Raw genomic sequence first — 26,458 nt, 5'->3', positions numbered from 1 at the left:
CCCACTCTTAAATTTAAAAGTAATTGTTACAATTGATAAAGAAATGATGGGTAAAAACACACAGTTGCTTTGGATTTTGAACATAGAAGCATACCACAATAGAACGATCATGCCTTAGAATAAACTAACATAAATACGTGTGAATGGCTCAAATGGAGACACAAACATTTTCCGCATGCCTCATTGCTTATGTGCTAGTCCTCAGTGCTTAATTACTCGGAGTGTATGTATGCGCCAGTCTCACACTTACAGAGATGTCCCGTAACCTTGAAATCAGGTACTCAAAGACCTCTGTGTAATTTTTTTTTTAATTGTACTTTAGATGAAGGTTTACAGAACAAACTAGTTTCTCATCAAACAGGACACACACTATTGTATGACGTTGGTTAACAAGTCCACTACTTGCCAACTCTTCCTTCTCAACCCTGGGTTCCCTATTAACAGTTTTCCTGTTCCCTCCTGCCTTCCAGTCCCTGCCCCAGGGCTGGTGTGCCCCTTTAGTCTTGTTTTGTTCCATGGACTTGTTCAATCTTAGACTGAAGTTTGAAGCTCAAGAGTGACCTCATTCTGAGCTGAAAGGGTGTCCAGGGACCATACTCTGAGGGTTTTTCTAGTCTCTCAGGTCAGCAAGTCTGGTCTTTGATTTGAGTTAGAATTTGGTTCTACATTTTTCTCCAGCTCTGTCTGGGACCCTCTATTGTGATCCCTGACAGAGACTTCAGTGATGGCAGCCAGGCACCATCTAGTTGTACTGGACTTAGTCTGGTGGAGGCTGTGGTAGACGTGGTCCACTGGTCCTTCGGACTAATCTTTCCCTTGTACAACCAAATACCTCATGAAATATGGTTTCTTGGTTTGGAGGTTTAGCGTCATGCTTTCATGGGACATCGAAGTTAACTGGCCTAATACCACTTTTAGGGTCTCTGTTCTACCTCCTAGTTCAGTGCATAGTGCCTGGGTTCTTAAAAGCTTGCAGGGGGCCATGCCAGGCACAAAAATTGGTTTCTATTCAGCCGGAACAACATAGAAAGGAGAGTAAGAAATAGGAGGAAGACATAGAATGTGTAGTTAATGATCTCCCTGAACACCTGCCTCCTCTGTCACATGACCAGAAGAATGGGATGGTGCCAAGTTACCAGTACGGAATATTTTGATCAAAGATTCCATTGAAAAATCCTGATCAAAAGGGGGCAAATGCAGACAGAATTTCAAATTCTTATGGACTCCAGACTTCCTGGAGCCATGAAGGTTGGATGAACACCTTAAACATTTGATCTGAGATAATCTTAAAACCTTAAACCAAAAATATCCCCTGACGCCTTCATAAAAGCAAACAATAGTTTAGCTTAACTAGTAAAAAAAAAAAAAAATCTGCTTTGACCATTATGTTCTGTTAAGTACTATCTGTATTGGACCAAACTGACAACAGCAGCTGGAAAGAGTAGATACTAACCTGGGGGATAGTGAATTTATGTTCATCAGGGAAGGAATAATTCAGAAAAGGAGGGTCGAAATGGTTATACAACTTGAAAAATGCAGTCAATGTCACTAAATTATACATGTAGAAACTGATGAATTGGTGTATGTTTTGCTGTGTATATTCTCAACACCAAAAAATAAAATTATATACACAAAATGTATTGCAATGGATTATGGAAGGCTCAGTGAAAATGTCAATTCTACCTAAATTGATGTACAGATACAATGCAATCCCAACGTTTTTAAATGAAATGGAAAAGGCTAATGAAGAACTTCATATAAAAGGAAAAAAAAAAGACCCCAAAGTCAAAGCAATACTGAAAAAGAACAAAATAGGAAGCTCACAATTTCCAATATCAAAACATAACACACAGCCAGTGTAATCAAAACAACCTGGTGTTGGTTCAACAGCAGACACACAGACCAATGGAACAGAATATTCAGAAATAAATCCAGCCATCTATGGACAACTGATTTTCAACAAGTGGAAAAGTGCATTCAATGGGGCAGTCTTTAATAAATGGTGCTGGATGTCCACATGCAGAAAAACAAGAGAGAACCTATACCTCACACCACATTCAAAAATTAACTCAAAATGGATCAAAGACCTAAATGTTAACCCAAAACTATAAAGTTCCTGAGAGAAAACGTAAGAAGAAAACCATGGACCTGATCTTTTGTAAGAATGTAACAAGTGCACAAATTGCAAGACCAAAACAGACAAATATGAAATTATCAAAATGCATTAGCTAAAGAGTAAAAAGGCAACCTACAGACTTGGAAAAAATCTTTGGAAATGACTCATCTGGTAACGGTCTAATCTCTAAAAGTTATAGAAAACTATAACAACTCAACAGCAAGAAGACAAAGAAACCAATTACAAAATGGGAAAAGGACATGAACAGAAACTTCACAAAAGGGGACACTCACGTGGTGAACAAACACACATAAAGATGTTCACCATGATTAGCCATTAGTGAGACACAAATCAAAACTACCATGAGATACCATCTCACCCCTGGCTAATATGGCACTTGTTGAAGATGTGTAGAGATTAGAACCCTAATCCATTCCTGGTTAGACTGTATCTTAGTCATCCAATGCTCCTTTAACAGAAATACCACAAGTGGATGGTTTTTACAAAGAGAAATTTATTTTCTCACAAACACAGTCTAGTAGACTACAAGACCAAATTCAGAGCATCAGCTCCAGGGGAAGCCTTTCTCTGTCGGCTCTGGAGGAAGGTCCTTCTCATTAATCTCCCCCTGGACTAGGAGTTTCTCCGCGCAAGAACCCCAGGTCCAAAGGACACACTTGGCTCATGGTGCTGTGGTGGTGCAGGCCACACCCCAGGGAAACTCCCTTTATATTGGATCAGGGATGTGACCTGCTAAAGGTGTTACAATCCGACCCTAATCCTCTTTAACATAAAATTACAATCACACAATGGAGGACAACCACGCAATACTGGGAATCATGGCCTAACCAAGTTGACACATATTTGTGGGGGACATGATTCAATCCATGACAGACTGTAAAAGGGCACAACCACTGTGGAAAATGGTGCAGTGATTCCTCAAAAACTAGAAATAGAACTACCCTATGAACCAGCAATCCTACTCCTAGGTATTATGCAAAATACCTCCTACAGAACCAAAAGTAGTAACACGAACAGACATATGAATACCTATGTTCATTGCAGTTTTATTCACAATAGCAAAAAAGTGGAAACCAAGTGTCAATCAATGGAGAAATGGATAAGTAAAATGTTCATACGTACAACAGAATACTACACAACCATAAAGAAAAATGATGAGCCCACGAAATATATTAGTGCATGGATGGACCTGGATGGTATAATGCTTAGTGAAATAAGTCAAGAATGTGAAGACAAATATTGTATGATCTCTCTTTTATAAAAACACACAAAAAAACAAGAATACGTGCATATAGACTAATGTTCATTGTAGGTTATCAGAGAGAGGTGAGGGAACTGGGAGAAAGATGTTTTAAATCGTAGATACCTGTTATTTTTGGGAAAAGTGGCACCAAATGTGAGTGTAGTGAGTACTGCATGACCAAAATAAAAGATGTTGCTGAGCACTCAAAAGAAAATGATGCCGGTACTGAAGCATTTGATGTATGTAAGATGGCAACAATTTAAACAGAAACCAAAGAACTAGTATAAAATCACATATGGGTAGGTACAGGAATATAGGTATATGGGTAGGTAGAGGTGTATACGTATCTGAAAACAGAAGTTTCTTTATGTATGTGTGGAGCCCTGGTTGCACACTGGCTAAGAGATCACCTCTAACCAAAAGGTCGGTAGGTTGAATCCACTGGCTGCTCCTTGGAATCCTGCTGGGCAGTTCTACTCTGTCCTATAGGGTCGCTAAGAGTCAGAATCAACTCGATGGCAACGGGTATGGTTTTGGTTTTTTACATGTATGTGTATACACAGATATGTGGGTGCAGACACAATTACAAATACTCCTCAGATGTAAGCAAACACCTTCTGAGGCTGGTTTTCTGGGTTTGAAGGCTTAAGTCTATAGATTCACGGGACAACTCAGTGAGTTGTCACAGTTCATGAAGTTCAAGTTTGGAATCCTAGTGAAGTGAGTAGCATCTGGAGCCTTAAAAAATCTTGTGAGTGACCATTTAAGATATAACTATTGGTCTCTAATCATCAGTAGCAAAAGTGTAACAAGGTAACCAAAATCTCAGAGAAGAAACAAATCTATAGGACTGACAGCCTACTAGATACATGGCTCCATCTATCCTGAAACCAGAAGAACTAGACGGTGCCCAGCTACCACCATTCACTGTTCTGACTGGGGTCGTAACAGATGGTCCCGGACAGGGAGCACAACACAGAGTTCCTGACAGAGCAGGAGAAAAGTGGTATGCAGAATTCAAACTTTAGTAAAAGGACCAGACTTAAGGATCTGACTGAGACTAGAGAGACCCAGAAGACATGGCCCCCAGACTCTCTGTTAGCCCCAAACTAAAACTATTCCCAAAGCCAACTCCTCGCAGTAAGATTAGACTGGACTGTAAGATATTAAATGATACCTGTGAAGACTGTGTGTCTTAGTGCAAGTAGGTAAAATTTTTTTTTTTTTTGTTTACACGAGACTAAATGGGAAGCACCCGTCCAAAGGCGAGATGAGAAGGCAGAAACAAACAGGAGCTGGTTGAATGGGCATGGGAAATACAGGGTGGATAGAAGAAATATGCTATCACATAAGGAGACCAACTAGGATCACATAACAATGTGTTAGAAATTATTATATGAGAAACTAACTGGAATTTTAAGCTTAAAGCACAATAAAAGAAATTTTTGTAATGTAGAACAAAACTCAATTTTTTAAAAAAGACCAGACTAACTGGACCAATTAAGACCAGAGCACTCCCTGAGACTCTCGCCCTGAGATACTCTTCAAATCTAGAACTGAAACAATTCCTTGAGATCACCTTCTAGCGAAATACCAGAGTGGCACACGAATGAAAGGATACTAACCATGAGAATGGTGTTCTACAAAAAACCATGTGTAAGAGATCAAAAGGCCAAAATTTACTCTAAGGCTAAGATGAGAAGATATGGGGGAGGAAAACTACAGTACTGCAGATAGAACAACAAGAACACAAAGAGAATGTTCACACATTACGACAAAGATAACTAATGTCACTGAACAAAGTGGGGTGTAAATTACCAAATGGGAGCCTAACTGGCTATGTAAACTTTCACAAAAAAGAAAAAAAATTGTATAAAACTTTGTTTGCTTTGGCTGTTGAAGCCCTTTGATGTTCTATAATAAATTCCAAAAAAATGAATTACACACACAACTGACAGGGTTCTGATAAAGGTAAGGTACAATGCTTCCCCTGCCAGTGGATTACCCAGATGCTACAAGCCTCATTGCTCAGACTTCCAGGACTAAGTGCACAGTTACTAAGTCATATATCGCTGTGCCAGAGAGGAGAGATAGAGCTGTGAAAAACACCTTCCCTGAAGAACCACAGAGGGAGAATGGGCAATGGAGACACGAATAAATGCTTCTAATAGAAATTTAACGATGGAAGGCAAGGGTATGCCAATGGATCTCTTCAACACTCCACAAAGACAACAAGCGAACAAACACTGGGGAATATACACAGTAAGTCATTAAAGGTTGGAGGCCGACCTACAATCCACCTGTGCACACCTGAACGTTCCAATCCACGAGCTGTAGCTCAGACTCCTCACTACCAAACTGAAAAGCACAGAATCATCTACATCAAACTTAAGAAAAAAAATCCTCTGCCAAACACATTTTAGGACACGTAAACACTTTTAGGAGCAATTCACCCTCTTTCCTGTTTCCCATGGCAAACAGTCGCCACAGCATGTTGCCAGAGCATAAACAAGGCAATGATTCAAAGCTATGCGACTGGATAGGTTTTGCGTGAAATGAGTATAGCTACGTGATCATCGCGTATCATTTTCAATTCTACACATCCTGGCAGACACTCGTGTTCCTCATCAAATGAAAATATGCGTAAAGATCTCCCTAACTGCATGACATGAGACTCTAAGCATACCGATAACCTTTTCTTTCCCTGTAGTAGGGATAGGAAGCTAGGGGTTATGCCCAAAGGACAAAAGGCCAGCACACACCCATGCTGCGGGATCACCAGGCCTACACCGCCTAGACACTCACACATGTACTCATTTAATCTGTAAATCTGTAGCAAGCCTGCCCTCAAAGTGAGGCCAACCCACAAGGGAATCTGCTAAGAGTTTCAATAATGAGGCAGCACAGGACACCTCAACAATCACCTCACCACACAAAGATAGCACCTCCACGCACGCCACACAACCACACTGCAGTCTAACCTCAAGTCCCAATTCTTTGTGACATACAATCCCAGAGCCAAATGGAGGGATACCAAGATCATCCTAAACTAGAATAACTGAAACAGCCAAATGTCAACGTATCATCCATCACTTCTCAAACAGATGAACTGCTTAAACCACAAAGACACCGGAACCAATGAAATGACTGACTCCCACAATTGAGGGGATTCCAATGAAGGTAAGGTATACTGTTTTCCCTGCCAGTGAATTTCCCAGAGACAGCTCACTGCCCTGACTTCCAGGACTAAGCACACTGACACCAAGTCACACATTCGCTGTGCCGGGGAGTGAGATAGGGTGGGACAGGGCTTCCATGAAAAACACCTGCCCCACAGAACCATGGAGGGAGAATGGGCAAAGTGGAGACACGAATGAATGTTTCCAGTCGGACTTTAATGATGGAAGGCATGCCTATCCCAATGGATCTCTTCAATGCTCCATAAAGACAAACAGCAAACTAACAACTCAGAAATATACACAGTAGGTTATTAAAGGAGGGAGGCCAAATTACACCCACTCATGAACATCCACACATTCCCATCCAGGAACTGTATCTCAAACTCCTCACTTCCAAGTTGAAAAGTACAGAAACACCTAAGACAATCTTATAAAAAGAAAAAAACAGAAACACCTAGGGCAACCTTAGGAAAAAAAATCCTCCGCCAAACACACTTTAGGACACTTAAACACTTTACAAATGATTCTCCCTCTTTACTCCTTCCCTTGGACAATAGTTGCCAAGGCATGTTGCCATAGGACAGACAAGGCAATGATCTGAAACCATGTGACTGGATTGGTTCTTCGGTGAAATGAATACAGCTACATGACCATCACATATTGTTTTTCATTCTACTTGCACAATAAATAAACGTCAAAAGATCATCCTCATTGAATGACATGAGACTCTAAGCATTGCCTATAAGGCCCTCTTTCCTCATAGTAGGAACTAGCACCTAGAGAATATGCCTGAAGGACAGAAAAAAAAAGCCAACAGACACCATGCTGCAGGATCATGGGACCTACGCTGCCTGCTCACTCACTCATTTGCTCATTCCACCTGTACACGTGTGGGCTACCTTGCCCTCAAAGGGGGGCCAATCCACCAGGGAATCTGCTACTCAGTGAGGTGTAGGACTAGATGTCATCCTATGTGCAAAACTGGGAACTTCCAGAAGTTCTGGCAGAATGTGGAGCCACAAAGGGGAGCCAATGAATGTTGTCCCTCATTCATGTATTGGCCAGTATAAGACAATGTGGACCTCAGGTCAATGAGCAAGACGGTAGGGGTTTTTCACTCATTTTGTTCAGATTTCCAAGGAATGTATATATGGATTTCATCATTGATCTAAGTACATTCTTAACCACTGAATTGGGCCAAGGCACTGAAAGAACACAGGAGTCAATCCACTCAAGACATGAAACTCTGCATGCCTTTAGCGTATGAGAAGGAACAGGTCACTGTGGGTCTACTGAATCCACTTGAGAATTCTGGTCCATTACACCACGAATATACTGACCTGCTCTCGGCGATCCAATGCCTGTGTTCAGACCCAATACCACCATTAGTCCAATGACTCTCTCCACTCTGTAGGACTGAAATACAATCTGGAATTTCCTTTAATCCACTTGGCTTTCATTCCAGAAAATCTCCATCTAAAAAAAGTAAGAGGAAAGACAGGCACTTATGAGATTCATATGCAGGTACATTACAGGCAACAGTCATGAGGGATAGCCTGCAGCTATACTTCATTAGCTATTAGTATGGATGGAGGCATGTGTGTACGTATCAGTGACATCATACACATATGTATGTGTGCTTGTGCACACAAGTGTATTTAGAAGTTGTGCACCCCGCCTCCTTCTCTAATTTCTACCTTAAAATGAGTTTGACAGTGACACCTACGTTGTATCTTTGAAAGACATCAGAACTGAACTGCCCTTGATAAGACTCTTACGAGCAACCCAGAATATAGACACTGCAATAATATGCAGCACCCCTGGCAAATAGGACAAGATGCAAAAGCTGCCAGGCTTACAAGGTCAACCCTGATTCAAATTGGCCAACTGCGCATCATACTAATAAAAAATGCCCTATCTACAGAGGCAAAATCCTCAGCCAAGAGCTCAATTAGTAGGCACGGTATTGGAGGCTCAACTCTCCATCAGGGAGTTGGGCCCATTCCCATTTTACCTACCTGTTCACATTCTTTGAACTTTAATGCTGTGGCAGCACAGAAATGTTACCACTGACCTGACCACACGAAGGGAGGCCATACAACCATCCTGCAGTCTGACTTCAAATTCCAATTCCTCCTGACGCACAATCCCAAAGCCAAAAGGGGAAAAGCCAAGATGATCCTAAACTTGTGTAACTGAAACAGCCAGACATCAGCATATCACTCCTGAAACTACTGAGCTGCTTCAATCTAAAAGACACCGGAAACCAATGAGACGAATGATATCCACAACTGAGATGATTCCGATGAGGGTTAGGTACAATGCTTCCCCTACCAGTGAATTGCCCAGGCACTATAAGGCTCATTACCCTGACTTCCAGGACTAAGAACAATGTTACCAAATCATATATTCCCTGTGCCAGGGTGTGAGATAGGGGATCTGCAAAAAAAAAAAAAAAACCTGCCCCGAAATCCACAGATGCAGAATGGGCAAACTGGCGACACAAATTAACGTTTCCAGTTGGACTTTAATGATGGAAGGTAAGCATATGCCAATGGATCTTTTCAAGGCTCCATAAAGACAAACACAAAGCTAACAACTTGGGAATATACATAATAGGTCATTAAAGATCGGAGGCCAAACTACACCCACTGGTACACATCTGCACATTCCCTTCCAGGAACTGTAACTCAGACTCCTTACTTCCAAACTGAAAAGCACAGAAACACCTAGACCACTGTTAGGAAAAAAAATTCTCTGCCAAACACACTTTAGGACACTTAGTGGAACTTGATGGCAATTCTCCTTCATTCTTCCAATGGCCAACAGCCAAGGAGGCATGTTGCAGTAGCATAGACAATGCAGTAATTTGAACCCATGTGACTGGATTAGTTCCAGACTGCAATGAGTGTAGGTACATGACCATCACATGCTGTTTTTCATTCTACACAACCTGACTGACAAGTTTTATTCACACATTAAAAAAATGCCAAAAGATCTTGCTAATTTTGGGACATGAGACTCTAAACGTAGCTTATGAGGCTTTCTTTCCTTGTAGTAGGGACTGGCAGTTAGAGGGTATGCACAAAGGACAAAAAAAGAAAATGCCAGCAGAGACCATGCTGAGGGATAACTGGGTGTCTTGGTTAACTAGTGCTGCTGTAATAGAAATACCACAAATGGATGGCTTTAACAAAGAGAAGTTTATTTCTTCACAGTTAAGTAGACTAAAAGTCCAAATTCAGGGCATCAACTCCAGGGGAAGGCTCCTTCACTCTGTGGGCCTTCCCATTAGTCCACCCCCAGAATAGGAGCTTCTCCACGCAGGGACCCTGAGTCCAAAGGAAGCGCTCTGATTCCAGCACTGCTTTCTTGGTGGTATGAAGATCCCAACTCTCTGCTTACTTCCCTTTCATCTCTTGAGAAACCAAAGGTGGTGCAGACCACACCCCAGCGAAACTCCCTTTGCATGGGATCAGGGATGTGACCTAGTAAGGGTGTTATAATCCCACCCTAATTAAAATCACAAAATGGAGGACAACCACAGAATACTGGGAATCATAGCTAACCAAGTTAATACACACATTTTTAGGGGACATAATTCAACCATGACACTGGGCCTATGCCATCTGGACACACACTTGTGTGCTCATTCAACCTATACTGGTGTTGCCTAGCTTACCCACAAAGTGGGCCAAACCACCAGGGAATCTGGTACCCAAAAAGATCTATAGGACTGGATATCGCCCTGTGCGCAAATCTGGGCACTTCCAGAAGTACTGGAGGAGTGTGGGGCCACGAAAGGGAGCCAATGGATGTTGTTCCTCACTCATGTGTTAGCCAGAATCAATGTACTGGACCACAGGTCAATGAGCTAGACAATACAGGTTTTTCACTAGTTTTGTTCAGATTCCCAAGGAATGTATATGTGGAAGTCATCGTCAATTCAAAAACATTCATAACTACTGGATTGCTCAAGGTGTAGTCTGTCCTTTTGGTCAGCCAAAGGACTCAAAAGACCACGAGCAATATGGAACTCCAAGGCCAAGGCACTGAGAGAACAAAAGAGCCAATCCACTCAAGAGGTGAAACTGCACGAGGCATTAATGACATGAGAAGAAATATGTCACTTCAGGCCTATGGAATCCTAGTGAGAATACTGATCTGTTGTGGAACAAATATACTAACCTGCCCTGTGCGACCCAATGGATGCATTCGGAACCAACGCCTCCATTAGTCCAGAGAATCTCTCCCCTCTGGGAGACTGAAATGCAACCTGGAATTCCTTCAATCCACTCGGCTTTCATTCCAGAAAAACTCCATCTGGAAAACGTAAGAGGAAAGAGAGGAATTCATGAGATCCATGTGCAGGTACAACACAGGCAACAACCACAAGGCCATTGGATTTCCAGTGGGACAGCCTGCAGCTATGTCTCATTGACTGAATATGGATGGAAGCATGCATGTTTCTTTGAGTGACATCATATACATATGTATGTGTGCTTGTGCACATGCATGTATTTAGAGAGCTACATAACACATTAACAAAGATCCGCTGGGGACAATCATCGGGTCCAAAACTCAGCACGCATACACCTGAAGGGCAATGAGCTGCTACATGAATGTACCCGTCTTGACCACTTGTGGATATTAAAAAGTGCCCTGTGCCCTGGATAAATGGCTTTCTTTGAAAGTACCCTGCATCTTTCTCAGCCTTCAACCTGAAAATGAGTTTGACAGTGACACCTATGTTATAGCTTTGGAAGACATCAGAACTGAACTGCCCCTGGACAGACACTGACGAGCACCTGCGAATAAATATACTTCGATAAAATGCAGCACCTCTAGCAAATAAGATAAGCAGCAGAAGCTGCCAGGCTTACAAGGTCAACCCTGATTTTATCTTCCTACTTGCTCACCATAGCTAATAAAAAATGCCTATCTAGGCGCAGGGACAATCCTCAGCCAAGAGTTCGATGAGTGGGCACAATATTGGGGGCTAAGGTCTCCAACGGGGGGTTGGGCAATTCCCTCTTTACTTGCCTTTTCACATTCTTTGAACTTCAACGCTATGGCAGTGCAGTACCCTCCATCGCTCACATCACCACACAAAGGTATCACCTCCATGCACACCACACAACCACCCTTCAGTCTAACCTCAAGTTCCAGTTCCTTGCGATGTACGATCCCGGAACCAAAAGGAAGAATATGAAGATCATCCTGACCTTGCATAACTGAAACAGCCAGACGTTAACATATCGTCTATTGCTAGTCAAACACCTGTACTGTTTCAACCACGGAGACACTAGAACCAATGTAATAAATGATACACACGACTGAGAGGCTTATGATGAAGGTAAGGTACAATGCTTCCCCTGCCAGTGAACTCCCCAGACACTAACAGGGCTCACTGCCCTGACTTCCAGGACTAAGCACACTAATGCCAAGTCATATACTCACTGTGCCTGGGAGTGAGATATGGCTTCTGTGAAAAACACCTGTCCCAAGGAACTACGGAGAGAGAATGCACAAACTGAAGATATGAATGAATGTTTCTGGTTGGACTTTAATGATAGGAGGGAGCATAAGCCAATGGACCTCTTCAATGCTCTGTAAAGAAAAGCAGCAAGCAGACAACTCAGGAATATACACAGTAGGTCATTAAATGTCAGAAGCCAAACTACACTGACCCGTGCACATCTGAACACTCCCTTCCAGAATCTGTATCTCAAATTCCTCACCTCTAAACTGGAAACCACAGAAACACTTTGGCCAAGCTCAGAAAAAAAACCTCTGTGAAAGACGCAGTAGGACACATGAACAGTTTACGAGCAATTCTCCCTCTTCTTCCCATGGCCAACAGTCGCCAAAGCATGTGGCCATAGCACAGACAGTCCATGATTCGAAACCATGTAACTGAATTGGTTCTTGTGTGAAACGAATGTAGCTACATGGCCATCACACACTGTTTTTCATTCCATACATCCGGAATGACACCCATTTCACTCACACAATAAAAAAAAAACACCAAAAGATCTTGCTAATTGCATGATGAGACTCTAATCATAGTCTCTGAGGCTCTTTCCTTGTAGTAGGGATGGGCATTTAGAGGGTATGCCTGAAGGACAAAAAAAGCCAGAAGAGTACAGCGTGGGATCACCAGGCCTACATGACCAATTCACTCACTCGTATGCTCATTAGACCTGCACCCATGTGGGCTCGCATACCCTCGAAGTTGGTCAATGCACCAGGGAATCTGGTACCCAATGAGGTGTGCAGGACTGGATGTTGCCCCGTGCACAAATCTGGGCACTTGCAGAAGTTCTGGCAGAGTGTGGCGCCATGAAGGGGAGCCAATGAACGTTATCCCTCACTGATGTATTGGCCAGAATCAGACAATGTAGTGAACCTCAGGTCGATGAGTGAGACAGTAGGAGTTTTTCACTCATTTTGTTCAGATTTCCAAGGAATGTATATGCGGAAGTCATCATCGATCAAAGTACACTCATAGCCACTGGATTGTTCAAGGTGTAGTTTGTCCTTTTGGTCAATCGATGAGCTCAAAAGACTGCCAGCAACATGGAGCTCCAAGGCCAAGGCACTGAGTGAACAGAGGAGCCAATCCACTCAAGAGGTGAAACTCTGCATGCCATTAATGACATGAGAAGAAATAGGTCACTTAGCAGATATGGAATTCTACTGGCAATACCGGTCTGTTCCAGCACAAATATACTAACCTGAGCTGGGTGATCCAGTGTATGTATTCAGACCCAACGTCACCATCACTCCAATGACAATCTCTCTCCTCTGGGAGGATGAAACGGAACCTGGAATTCCCTTCAATCCACTTGGCTTTCATTCCAGAAAAATTCCAACTAAAAAATGTAAGAGGAAAGAGAGGCACTGATGAGATGCACATGCAGGGAACACACAGGCAATGATCACAAAGCCAGTGGTTTCCCGGTGGAAAAACTAGAGGCTATACCTCATTGACTTTGAATGTCGATAGAGGCATGCATGTATGTATGCATGACATCCTATACATATGTATGCGTGCTTATGCATGTGTATGTATTTAGAGAGCTCGGTAACACGGTGCCAGTGATCTGTTGGGGACAATCACCCGTTCAAATACTTAGCACGCATACACCTGAAGGGCAATGAGCTGCTACATAAATGTTCCGATCTTGACCCCTTGTGAATGGTAAAAGGTGCCTTGTGCCCTGGATAAATGGCTTTCTTTGAAAGCACCCCACCTCTTTCTCTACCTTCTACCTGAAAACGAGTTTGACAGTGCTAACTCTATCTGTGGAAAACATCGGAACTGACACTAACAAGCACCCCAGAATATACACACTGTGATAAAATGTGGCAGCTCTAGCAAACAGGACAAGAAGTAGAAGCTTCCAGGCTTACAAGATCAACCCTGACTCAAATCTGCCACTTGCTCATCAACTAATGAAAATTCCCTACCTAGGCCCCAGTGCAATCCTCAGCTGAGAGCTCAATGGGTAGGCACAATACTGGGGGCTCAAGTCTCCATTAGGGAATTGGGCACGTTCCCACATTCTTTGAGCTTCAATGTTGTGGCAGTACCGGACACTTCACCACTCACCTCACCATACAAAAGTATCACCTCCATGCAGGCCACACAACCACCTTTCAGTCTAACTTCAAATTCCAATTCCTTGCAGCGTACAATCCCAGAGCCAAAAGGAGAAAAGCCAAGATTATCCTAAACTTGAATACTGCAACTGAAGAACTCAAATGTCCGCAAGCATCTTGGAGCTCCGGGGCCCAGGCACTGAGCAAACAGAGACAATCCATTCAAAATGTGAAACTCCACATGCCCTTAATGACATGAGAAGAAATAGGTCACTTCAGTCCAATGTAAATCTAGTGAAAATACCAGTCTGTTATGGCACAAATATACTGATCTGAACTGGGTGATCTAAGGCATGTATTCAGACCTAACATCACCATTAGTCCAGTGACTCTCTCCCCTCTATGAGACTGAAATACAACCTGGAATTTTCTTCTATCTACTTGGCTTTCATTCTAGAAAAACTCCATCTGAAAAATGTAAGAGGAAAGAGAGTTACTCATGATCCATATGCAGGGATCACACAGGCAACAATCACAAGGCTATTAGATTTCTGGGGGCTAGCCTGCGGCTATACTTCATTAACTTTCAATACGGATGGAGGCATGCATGTATGTACGAGTGACATCATACACATATGTATGTGTGCTTGTGCACACGTGTGGATTTAGCGAGCTACATAACATGGTACCAAGGATCCACTGGGGACAATCATAAGGTCAAAAACTAAGCATGTGTACACATGAAGGGCAATGAGCTGCTACATAAACGTATCCATCTTGATGACTTGTGGATGCTAAAAGATGCCTTGTGCCCTAGATAAATGGTTTTCTTTGAAAGCATCCCACCTCTTTCTCTATCTTCTACCTTGAAAGGAGTTTGACAGCAACACCTGTGTTGTATCTTTGGAAGACATCAGAACTGAACTCCCCCCAGGCAGACACTTACGAGCGCCCAAGAATACAGACACTGATAATACGTGGCATCTTTGGCAAATAGGACAAGAAGCAGAAGCTGCCAGGCTTACAAGAGCAACCCCGACTCAAACATGCTACTTTCTCACCATACCTAATAAAAAATGCCTCCCTAGGCCCAGGGTCAATCCTCAGCCGAGAGCTCAATGGGTAGGCACCGTACAGGGGGCTCAAGGCTCCAACAGGAAGCTGCGACCGTTCCCACGTTACTTGCCTTTTCACATTCTCTGAGCTTCAATGCTGTGGCGGCTCAGGACACTTCACCACTCACCTCACCACACAAAGGTATCACCTCCCTGCATCCCACACAACCACGTTTCAGTCTAACCTCAAGTTTCAGTTCCTTGCAACATACAATCCCAGAGCCAAAAGGAGAAAAGTCAAGAGTATCCTAAACTCCCATATCTGAAATAGCCAGGCATCAACTTCTCATCTATTATTCCTCTAACAACTGAACTGCTTAAATCGCAGTAACATCGGAAACCAATGAGATGAATGACATCCACAACTGAGACGATTCTGACGAAGGTAAGGTATAATGCTTCCCTTGCCAGTGAATTGCCCAGACACTACACAAATCATTGCCCTGACTTTCAGGACTAAGTGCACTGATACAAAGTCATATATTCACTGTGTCAGGGGTTGCAACAGGGTATCCTCGAAAAACACCTGCCCCAAAGATCCATGGAGGGAGAATGGCCAAAACATAGACACAAATGAATGATTCCAGTTAGGCTTTAATTATGGAAGGCAAGCATATGCCAATGGATCTTTTCAAAGCTCCATAAAGACAAACAGCAAGCTACCAACTTAGGAATATACACACTAGGTCATTAAAGATCAGAGGACAAAATACACCCACCCATACATATCGGCACAGTCCCTTCCAGGAACTTTATCTCAGACTCCTCATTTCCAAATTGAAAAGCACAGAAACACCTAGGCCAACCTTAGGAAAAAAATCCTCTGCCAAACACACTTTTGCACACTTATACATTTTATGAGCAATTCTCCCTGTTTCTTTCCTTCCATGGCCAACAGTAGCCAAAGCATGTTGCCATAGCATAGACAAGACAACGATTCAAAACCATGTGAGTGGACTGGTTCTTGCATGAAATAAATGTAGCTAAATGACCGTCACACACTGTTTTTCATTCTGTACATCCCGACTGATACACGTCTTACTCACACAATAAAACAACGCCAAAAGATCTTGCTAATTGCGTGACATGAGATTCTAAGCATAGCCTATGAGGCTCTCTTTCCTTGTAGTAGGTACTGGCACTTAGAGGGTGTGCCTGAACAACAGCAAAAAAATGCCAGCGGAGACCATGCTGCGGGATCACAGGGCCAACTCCACTTGGTCAATCACTCATGTACTCATTCAACCTGGACACGTGTTGGCTAGATTACCCTCAAAGTGTAGCCAACCTGCCAGGGAAACTGCTACCCAGTGAGGTCTGTACAGCTGGATTCTGCCCTGTGCACAAATCTGGGCACTTCAAGAAGTTCTGGTCTAATGTGGGGCCACGAGGAGGAGCCACTGGATGCTGTCCTTGACTCCTGTATTGGCCAGAATCAGATGGTATGCTGGACCTCAGGTTGCTAAGAGAGACAGTAGGGGTTTCTCACTCATTTTGTTCAGATTTCCAAGGAATGTATGTGTGGAAGTCATAAACGATCCAAGCACATTCATAGCCTCTGGATTGTCCAAGATGTGGTATGTCCTTTTGGTCAACTGAAGAACTCAAACGACCATCAGCAATGGAGCTCTGGGGTCAAGGCACTGAGTGAAGGGAGGAGCCAATCTACCCAAGAGGATAAACTCCACATGCCATTAACGACATGAGAAGAAATAGGTCACTGAGGGCCTATGGAACCCTCGTGAGAATACCGGTCTGGTATGGCACAAATATACTGACCTGCCCTGGGTGACTCAACGCCTGCATTCAGATGAAAGGCCACCATTAGTTTAGTGATCCCCTCCCCTCTGCTGGACTGAAACGTAACCTGGAATTTCCGTCAATGCACTTGGCTTTCACTGCAGAAAAACTCCACCTGAAAAATGTAAGAGGAAAGAGAGGCACCTGTGAAGTCCGTACAGAAGGACAAGACAGGTAAAAATCACAAAGGACAATGAAAAGGGCATGATATAACAATACTTTGGCATCATGTTCTCTGTGCCTCCTGGAGACTCAGTCATCCATGGTTGACAACACTGTGCCCATGCATCATTTCAATGCCCTCTGAAGACACATAATAACACACTTATTCACCAGAATATACACTGCAGGTAAACAGAACCCAAATGCAGAAATTCAGTAGAATGGTCGCCAGACATTCTCTCCGGGGCACCACTCACCAAACCTCAAGTTCTCCAAGAAGCACAGGTGAGAAAGCCCAGTGACAAAGCTGCATGACAAACAGGCCAAAACTGACACAAACCATGGGCTGCCTCATTAAAACTACACAAAACCACCCATCTCAAGGACAATAGACAAGTCTCATTAACTCTGTCACTTCCGATAAGCAATGGTCTGTAATAAATCCCTTTCAGAGATTCGAAGATCTTATCACTTGCAACTCATGGCCACAACCACTGGGCTTCACTGCTGTCACCACTGAGAAAAAGTTCTCTCACAACTGACTATTCAGAGCTCTCACCATTCTGTCTGGAGCACAAGCACCCTGACGGAGAAACTCAAGGAGGAAACTGTCTACAGGTCCTCAAGAGTTGGAACGACTATTCCAGGATCCTCCTGACCTAACCTGTGGAACCCATGTAACATCCAATCTGTCACACGTACATTATCTGCTATATTATAATGTTGAAGAAATACATAAAATACCCCATCAACAGAACACACAAAAATGCCAAAACTGGAAAAAAACAAAAACAAAAACCACACTCAAATAAAGGACTCTGATGTAGTTTAAGTGTAATTTCTACCATGGCAGTAAGCCTCTCGGACTTGCAAAGAACGGCTCTATTGCTCAAACTGACATCCGACATGTGTGAAGAAGTGGACTTTCTTTGAAAAAATCCTTAAACTTGAAACCTCAGTGGGTCACAAGTCAAAGGAGAGAAACGAATATTGGTTCCAAACTAAAACATCCATGGTTGGCAACACTCTGCCCATGCATTTCTTCAGTGACTTCTGAAGACACGTAATAGCACAGTTACTCACTGGAATACAGACACCAGATAAACAAAAGCTGACTGCAAAAATACCTTACCAATGGCCTCCAGACATCCCCTTTCGGCCACCACTCACCATACATTCAGTTCCCCAAACAGTACAAGTGGGACAGCCCCCAAAATGCAAAATAAGCTCGTGATACACAAGTGGACATACAATCACATCACAAGCTGTACTCTCCATGTTCACCTGACCAGGGTTATCAATCAGGAGAGCATTTGGATTCCCCTGCAGAAGAGATGGACAAGTCAATTTCTGGAAAACTTAACAGGGCTGTACTGTGTTGGTGGTTGAAGTGAGTATGGATAACCTCCCATCTTGATTTCCTATTCATGCTACTGGAACACCATTGGCAGTCAAATTCCTTCACCGAAACAGGAAACAACAGAACGTGTATGACTAATTGACCTAATGGGGACTCGGCATGACGGATGGGTCTCCGTTGCGCTTCATGTAGTGACATGCAGTCAACAGGCAAACCTGATGGACAAAAATGCAAAAATGCAGCCACATGAGGGAAAACCATTCCTATGCCACCACCACAATGACCAACTGAAACAAAACACACAATGCTGGCAATCCTGCACTCAAGAGCAGCCATCCCACCATGGAATCTGCTAGAACTAGACATCTACCTGAGAAAACGTTTCGACTGTCCGTGAGACTGAGGCTTGCAAGGGTTCAGGCACTTCTTATTGGCAGGGGTATGAACAAATGGTCCCTCACTCATTTACCCTGCCTTGGTGAAATGTGCTGGACCTCAGTTCAATGAGTGAGACGGTAAGGAGTTTTCACTCATTTTGTTCAGCTTTTCCAAGGAATGTTTAGATAGCAGTCATCATCAATCCATGCACGTTCACAGGCACATGCCCTTGTGTGCCTACTACAGGGTACAGCGGTTGCACAGCCAGAGCCCTCAGAAGTCTCCAGTGCTGGTGAGCATAAAGAACCACACCAGTGAGACTGGGAAAGGGCCAATGCACACACCAAGTGGACCTCTGCATGGCAGCTGATGAAAAACAAGAAATAGGCCTTGCTGGCTATGCAATGCCCTTTAACATCTCCATAACACTGGCCAAAAAATGTTTACTGCCTGAGCCATCTCCTTGTTTTCTTCAGACTCATGGCCATACCAATTCCAAGGGCTTCCTTGAATCTCCAGGTACGATGGAACCATCTTGAGAGCTGTGTTGTCATCTCTCCATAGGCAACTCCACCTAAAACGTATACAGCAAACGTATCCATGGTTGAGATGCTTCCACAGGTACATGCTCAGCAAGTAAAAATAAACAGTTTCCCAAATATGGATATTGTCTATATCCCTTTTCTTCTGCAATATACAGAGATATGACCAAATTTATACATGTATGTCTGTTTGGGCTAAGAGCTTCGGAGGGGTCTGAAAGCATCCACTGGACAATTCCTTGGTCCCAAACCCTGCAGGCATGCTCCAGAACATTGGTGACTTTGCAAACGTAAAGTTACTGACTGACTGCTTCTGGATTTTCCACAGTGCCAGAGTCCATTGGGCTCAGGGTCACAAATTTCCATGGAAACTCCTGGCCTGCAGTTATTTACACTTCCTCACAAAACATCACAAACCAGTGCCAACTCTGTGACTCTGGAAGCAGTGCAAAATTAATAAGCTGCCTTTTATCAATACAACCAAGGAACAGAAGAAATTAAAGACCTGGCGATGAAATATGGTAGGCAAATCTGTGACTCTGGCCAAGGACTGGTGCTGAGTGACTGAAGAGACCATACTCAAGAGACCAACTCAAACTGACTCTTTACATGTGCAGGAAACCTCCCCTCTCCAGAATACGGAGAACCCTCAGTGAAATGTTCACTTCCGAGCATAATGATCAGGGATAAATTCATTCCAGGGATTTGAATACCTTCCACTTCCAGTGAAGATACAATCACTGGGGTTCCATGGTGCCACCACCAAGGAAGCTTACTCACACAACTGACTACTCAGAGCTATCGTCACGTTGCTTGAAGCACAAGAACTCTGAGACAGAAACTCAAGTAGGAAACCTACAGATCCTTCAGAGTTAAAGTGTCCATCCCACAACCTTTCTGACCGAAGCCACAGAAGGCATGTAATAGCCAATCTGTTACCCATACATTGTCCTGCTATTACTAGAAATTTCAAGAAACTCAAAAAATACCACATCAACAGAACACACAAAAATGTCGAAACGGAAAAACCACCTCGGCCAAGAGGAATTCGACGCAGTTCAAGTCCAATTTGTAACACGGCAGTGAGCCGCTAAAGTTGCGAAAAATGACTTCATAGGGCAAATCGATGTCCCATATGTGTAGGGTATACCACACTTTCTGTGAAAAACATCTTAAACTTGGAACTACAGAGAGCCACTAGTCAAAGCTGATAAAAGGATGTATGTTTCTAAACTCTACAACATTATAACTGTGTGCCAGTGCATCTCTGCAATGCTCTCTGAAGACATACATAGCAGGCTTTATTCTGGAATACAGAGATCTGGTAAACAAAGCTGTCTGCAGACACTGCCCTACCAACGGAAGCCAGATATTCCCTTATGGTCACCAGTAACCATATCTTGAATTTCCTGTTGAAACACATATGAAAGGTATGATGACCTCAGAAAAAAAAAACAAAAAAGCCTCAAGATACACTTAAGGACATATAATCATTTCACAAGCTACATTCTGTTCAATGATGCCAGATGGTAGTGTGTTTTCAGTAGGTATGTTTAGCTTTTTCAAAGAATGTTTAGTTGGGAGTCAACATCTGTTTGTAGACACTTGACCCTATCAATCTTAGTCTTTGTATTTGGCCAATCCAAGAGTTCAAATGTCTCCAGTACCAGGGCACATCCGGAGCCACACCCTTGAGCATGGAAGAGGGCTAATGCACTCCAATGTAGAATTCTGTATTTCAGTTGGTAAAAACAAGAAATAGTCCTTACAGGCCTGTAGAATCCTTCTGAACATTTCTATACATTTGGACAAAAAATGCTTACCGCCCTGAGTGATGTGTCAGGTTCCTTTGAACACTTAGCCACAATGATCTCTGGGTGTGGTACCAAATGGTAAAAATCTCTCAATCCAACTGGCATTCACTCCATGGCAATTCCACCTGAGGAGTATAAACACAGGCGTGCTAGAAATGCTTTAACAGGTACACAGTGCAATGCCGTTGTTCTGCTGGCATGTATATCTTGCATCTGTCTGCCTCTCCTCATCTTCTGGTGTTTATGTATGTAAATCAATGCGAAATATGCATGTTTGCATGGTTGTATAAAAATCTGCTTTTAGAGCTCTGCGTGGTGTAAGCACCCATTATGTACTGCTCCATAGTCCAAACTTTACAATTGTGCTCCAGAACATCTAATATAAAGGTGCTAATTCTGACCATTTGGCGATCCTACAATCAGAGACTTTTGGCCTCACAGTCACTTTTCATGAAAACAACCCAACTCTTGGTATGCATTCTTTCTCCCACAAGGTTGCACGTCAACACCAGTGTTACCACTCTAGGGGCAGTCATAAATAAACTGATCCAGGATCTAGCCATTCTAACTTACCACTGCAAAGACCCTATTTTTTATATAAAGTCATATTCAAAGGCTCTGGATGAACATATTTTTAACGGGGGTCGTCATTCAACCCACTAGAAACCACTGTCTGGCTTCCCAAAATTTCTGTCCATCCCATATGCAGAATACATTGGCCACTGCTAGGACAAATGGAACCCCATATTCAAAATAATGACTTTGGACCAACACCTCATACCATATGTAAATGTTAACTGAAAAGGGATCAAACAACTAAATATAAGACAGAAAACCACAGGAGTAAAACTTCATGACTCCCCTTTTTTTCAAAACAATGGATTCTTAGGGGAAGGGCGCCAAGATGGCTGACTAGGTAGATGCTACCTCCGATCCCTCTTGCAACAAAGACTCAGAAAAACAAGTGAATCGATCACATATGTGACAATCTATGAACCCTGACCAACAAACACAGATTTAAAGAGTTGACCTGAGTGACAGAGACCGAGAACGAACAACTACGGGGAAGCAGCAACTGATTTTGGAGCCTGGAGCCAGCGTCCCAGTCAGGAAACCTTGGCGCTGGGCTTTGAACTGGGCGCAGGGGAGCTGAGCACGGCACCCTGTAACGGCACAAACACTGGGCGCAGCCCTACCCCCCTGAACTGACCTCGGGAGGGGGCCCAGCCAGTCCGCGCAGGCGGCGCGGCGACGCAGCTGGCGGGAGGAGAAGTCCCTGGGAGGCAGTGACTAGTTTTGGAGCCGGGAGTGCAGCGTCCCAGCCAGGGAACCTTGGTGCAGGTCTCTGGACTGGACGCAGGGGAGCTGAGCATGACATCCTGTGATGGTGCAAACACAGGGTGCAGCCCCAGCCCCCTGAACTGACCTGAAGGGGGCCCAGCCGGTCCGCACAGATGGCGCGGCAATGCGGCTGGCAGGAGGAGAGTGACTGTTTTTGGAGCCAGGTGTGCAGCGTCCCAGCTGGGGAACCTTGACGCTGGGCTTTGGACTGGCAGCGGAGGAACTAACCGTGGCTTCTGAAACAGCTCAAGTACAGGAAGCGGGCCTGACCCTCGGGGGCAATCTCTACCGAGCCAGCGCACACAGGCGACGCACCCCTCGGGAATCTCAGATAAAACAGTCATCCCAAGCAAGATAAGTAACTTTGTCTATATTCTGGGGTGCTACTCTCTCCTGTTTTTCTGAACCCTTCCCTCCCCTTCCCAGGAGGCTTCATTAACATTGGAATTTCCAGAGCCAGAGGGACAACTGCTCCGTGGTTTTTCTTTTCCTTTTTTTTTTTTTTGGTCTTTTCCTAACCCATTCTCCTGGCCTGACAGAAGCAGCTACAAAAAACCCAGGGAACAAAAATCCTTCCCTAATTGGACTAAAAACACAGAACCAGCTCCGGCCAAGCATATGTGATCCACAGTCTCGGGCTTTCATCCCTACAGGGAACAAGGTGGCTATTATAATGCAAAGGCATTTCTGATAGGGATCTGACTGCATTTGTTTTAGCAGATTTACTGGAAAGACAAGTTTCCCAGGTCTCATATCTCTGCTTATTCAACAGAGCCCTCACTGACCCACAACAGGGAACTGAGGGCTGAAGCTCCCCCCAGACCACCTTGCCTCCTGCCTTAGGGGTCTAAGGAGGGCGACACCTACCAATCTGTAGAGGTACTCGCATTGGGGACCTAAGGTACAGCTGCAGAGCCCATCCACCAAGGTGCTTTAGGAATAGAGACACACCTACCTCACTGACACTTGGGGGAAGCCTATCAGCATCCTGCTCCCCCTGGAGTGTGAACCCCAGCTGCTACTAGAATCTGGTGCACACAACTATCACCACTACTTCTCAAAGTGGATAGGTGACAGTGTGCATCACACACTTGATGACCCAAAATCAGATTCTACTCAAGAATAGTGAATGGACTCAGCATATATACCTGGTAACAGCCCAAACCAGCTGGTAACAGGTCATAAATAAGTCAAGGGCTACAACAATCAAGACAGCGCAATCTAGTAGCCCGTCCACATATATTGAAAGAAAACAAAACAAGATAAGACTCAGTGAGCAAATATAGAATAAATTACTACAATATCTTGGTGATGGCTCGGAGACAGCAGTAGATATCAAACCACATGAAGAAGCAGACCATGACTGCTCCTACAACCCCCCCAACTAAAGAATCAAAATCTTTCCCAAATGAAGATACAATCTGGGAATTATCAGACACAGAATACAAAAACTAATTTACAGAATGCTTCAAGACATCAGGGATGACCTCAGAAATGAAATAAGGCAATCTGCAGAAAAAGCCAAGGAACACACTGATAAAGCAGTTGAAAAACTCAAAAAGATTATTCAAGAACATAGTGGAAAAATTAATAAGTGCAAGAATCCATAGAGAGACAGCATTCAGAAATTCAAAAGATGAACAATAAAATTACAGAATTAGACAACGCAATAGGAAGTCAGAGGAGCAGACTCGAGCAATTAGAATGCAGACTGGGAAATCGGGAGGACCAGGGAATTAACACCTATATAGCTGAAAAAAATTATATAAAAGGATTAAAAAAGATGAAGAAACCCTAAGAATCATGTGGGACTCTATCAAGAAGAATAATTTGCGTGTGATTGGAGTCCCAGAACAGGGAGGGATAACAGAAAACACAGAGAGAACAGTTGAAGATCTGCTGACAGAAAACTTCCCTGACATCATGAAAGATGAAAGGATATCTATCCAAGATGCTCACCGAACCCCATTTAAGATTGATCCAAAAAGAAAATCACCAAGACATATTATCATCAAACTTGCCAAAACCAAAGATAAACCGAAAATTTTAAAAGCAGCCAGGGATAAAAGAAAGGTCTCCTACAATGGAGAATCAATAAGAGTAAGTTCAGACTACTCAGCAGAAACCATGCAGGCAAGAAGGGAATGGGATGACATATACAGAGCACTGAAGGAGAAAAACTGCCAGCCAAGGATCATATATCCAGCAAAACTCTCTCTGAAATATGAAGGCGAAATTAAGACATTTACAGATAAACACAAGCTTAGAGAATTTGCAAAACCAAACCAAAGCTACAAGAAATACTAAAGGAAATTGTTTGGTTAGAAAACCAATAATATCAGATACCAGCACAACACAAGGTCACAGAACAGAGCATCCTGATATCAACTCAAATAGAGAAATCACAAAAACAAATTAAGATTAATTAAAAAAAAAGCTCAAAAAAGGGAATCATTGAAGTCAATATGTAAAAAATCACAATAATCAAAAAGAGGGACTAAATACAGGTGGCATAGAACTGCCATATGGAGGGGGATATAAGGCGATATAGGACAATACAAGTTAGGTTTTTACTTAGAAAAATAGGGGTGAATATTAAGGTAACCACAAAGAGGTATAACAACTCCATAACTCAAAATAAAAACCAAGAAAAACATAACGACTGAGCAAACATAAAGTCAAATGCTATGAAAATGAGGAACACACAATTTACAAAGAAAAAGTCTCAGCACAAAAAAGTAAGTGGAAAAATGAAATTGTCAAAAACACACATAAAAAGGCACCAAAATGATAGCATTAAACACATACTTATCTATAATTACGCTGAATGTAAATGGACTAAAAGCACCAATAAAGAGACAGAGAGTCTCAGACTGGATAAAGAAACACGATCTGTCTAACAAAGCCAACAGCCAACATCACTCTAAATGGAGAGAGCCCGAAAGCATTTCCCTTGAGAACGGGAGCCAGCCAAGGATGCCCTTTATCACCGCTCTTATTCAACATTGTGCTAGAAGTCCTAGCCAGAGCAATTAGGCTAGACAAAGAAATAAAGGGCATCCGGATTGGCAAGGAGGAAGTAAAATTATCACTGTTTGCAGATGACATGATCTTATACACAGAAAACCCTGAGGAATCCTCCAGAAAACTACTGAAACTAATAGAAGAGTTTGGCAGAGTCTCAGGTTATAAGATAAACATACAAAAATCACTTGGATTCCTCTACATCAATAAAAAGAACATCGAAGAGGAAATAACCAAATCAATACCATTCACAGTAGCCCCCAAGAAGATAAAATACTTAGGAATAAATCTTACCAAGGATGTGAAAGACCTACACAAACAAAACTACAAAGCTCTAATACAAGAAATTCAAAAGGACATACTTAAGTGGAAAAACATACCTTGCTCATGGATAGGAAGACTTAACATAGTAAAAATGTCTATTCTACCAAAAGCCATCTGTACATACAATGCACTTCTGATCCAAATTCCAATGTCATTTTTTAATGTCATAGAGAAACAAATCACCAACTTCATATGGAAGGGAAAGAAACCTCGGATAAGTAAAGCATTGCTGAAAAAAAAGAAGAAAGTGGGAGGCCTCACTCTGCCTGATTTCAGAATCTATTATACAGCCACAGTAGTCAAAACAGCCTGGTACTGGTGCAAAAACAGGCACATAGACCAGTGGAACAGAATTGAGATCCCAGATATAAATCCATCCACATATGAGCAGCTGATATTTGACAAAGACCCAGTGTCAGTTAATTGGGGAAAAG

The 26,458-nt window shown here is 43.0% G+C and overlaps 6 non-coding genes across 6 annotated transcripts; all 6 read right to left on the bottom strand.

The window, feature by feature from the left end:
• Window positions 1-7,637: 7,637 nt before the first annotated feature.
• Window positions 7,638-7,729, bottom strand: LOC111747878 (small nucleolar RNA SNORD116). The gene has a single exon (XR_002783834.1). It is a non-coding gene; the product is annotated as a small nucleolar RNA SNORD116 (small nucleolar RNA).
• A 2,686-nt stretch (window positions 7,730-10,415) lies between these two features.
• LOC111747884 (small nucleolar RNA SNORD116) lies at window positions 10,416-10,507 on the bottom strand. The gene has a single exon (XR_002783840.2). It is a non-coding gene; the product is annotated as a small nucleolar RNA SNORD116 (small nucleolar RNA).
• A 2,457-nt stretch (window positions 10,508-12,964) lies between these two features.
• On the bottom strand, window positions 12,965-13,056 carry LOC111747881 (small nucleolar RNA SNORD116). Its single transcript, XR_002783837.1, has one exon. It is a non-coding gene; the product is annotated as a small nucleolar RNA SNORD116 (small nucleolar RNA).
• Window positions 13,057-16,728: 3,672 nt separating this feature from the next.
• Window positions 16,729-16,820, bottom strand: LOC111747879 (small nucleolar RNA SNORD116). Its single transcript, XR_002783835.1, has one exon. It is a non-coding gene; the product is annotated as a small nucleolar RNA SNORD116 (small nucleolar RNA).
• A 2,271-nt stretch (window positions 16,821-19,091) lies between these two features.
• Window positions 19,092-19,184, bottom strand: LOC111747874 (small nucleolar RNA SNORD116). Its single transcript, XR_002783830.1, has one exon. It is a non-coding gene; the product is annotated as a small nucleolar RNA SNORD116 (small nucleolar RNA).
• Window positions 19,185-21,025: 1,841 nt separating this feature from the next.
• LOC111747890 (small nucleolar RNA SNORD116) lies at window positions 21,026-21,116 on the bottom strand. The gene has a single exon (XR_002783842.1). It is a non-coding gene; the product is annotated as a small nucleolar RNA SNORD116 (small nucleolar RNA).
• Between the last annotated feature and the right edge of the window lie 5,342 nt (window positions 21,117-26,458).

The sequence above is a fragment of the Loxodonta africana genome, chromosome 13 (genome assembly GCF_030014295.1).
Source record: "Loxodonta africana isolate mLoxAfr1 chromosome 13, mLoxAfr1.hap2, whole genome shotgun sequence".
Taxonomy (NCBI): Eukaryota; Metazoa; Chordata; class Mammalia; order Proboscidea; family Elephantidae; genus Loxodonta; species Loxodonta africana.
This window is presented reverse-complemented; position numbering and strand designations above follow the sequence as displayed.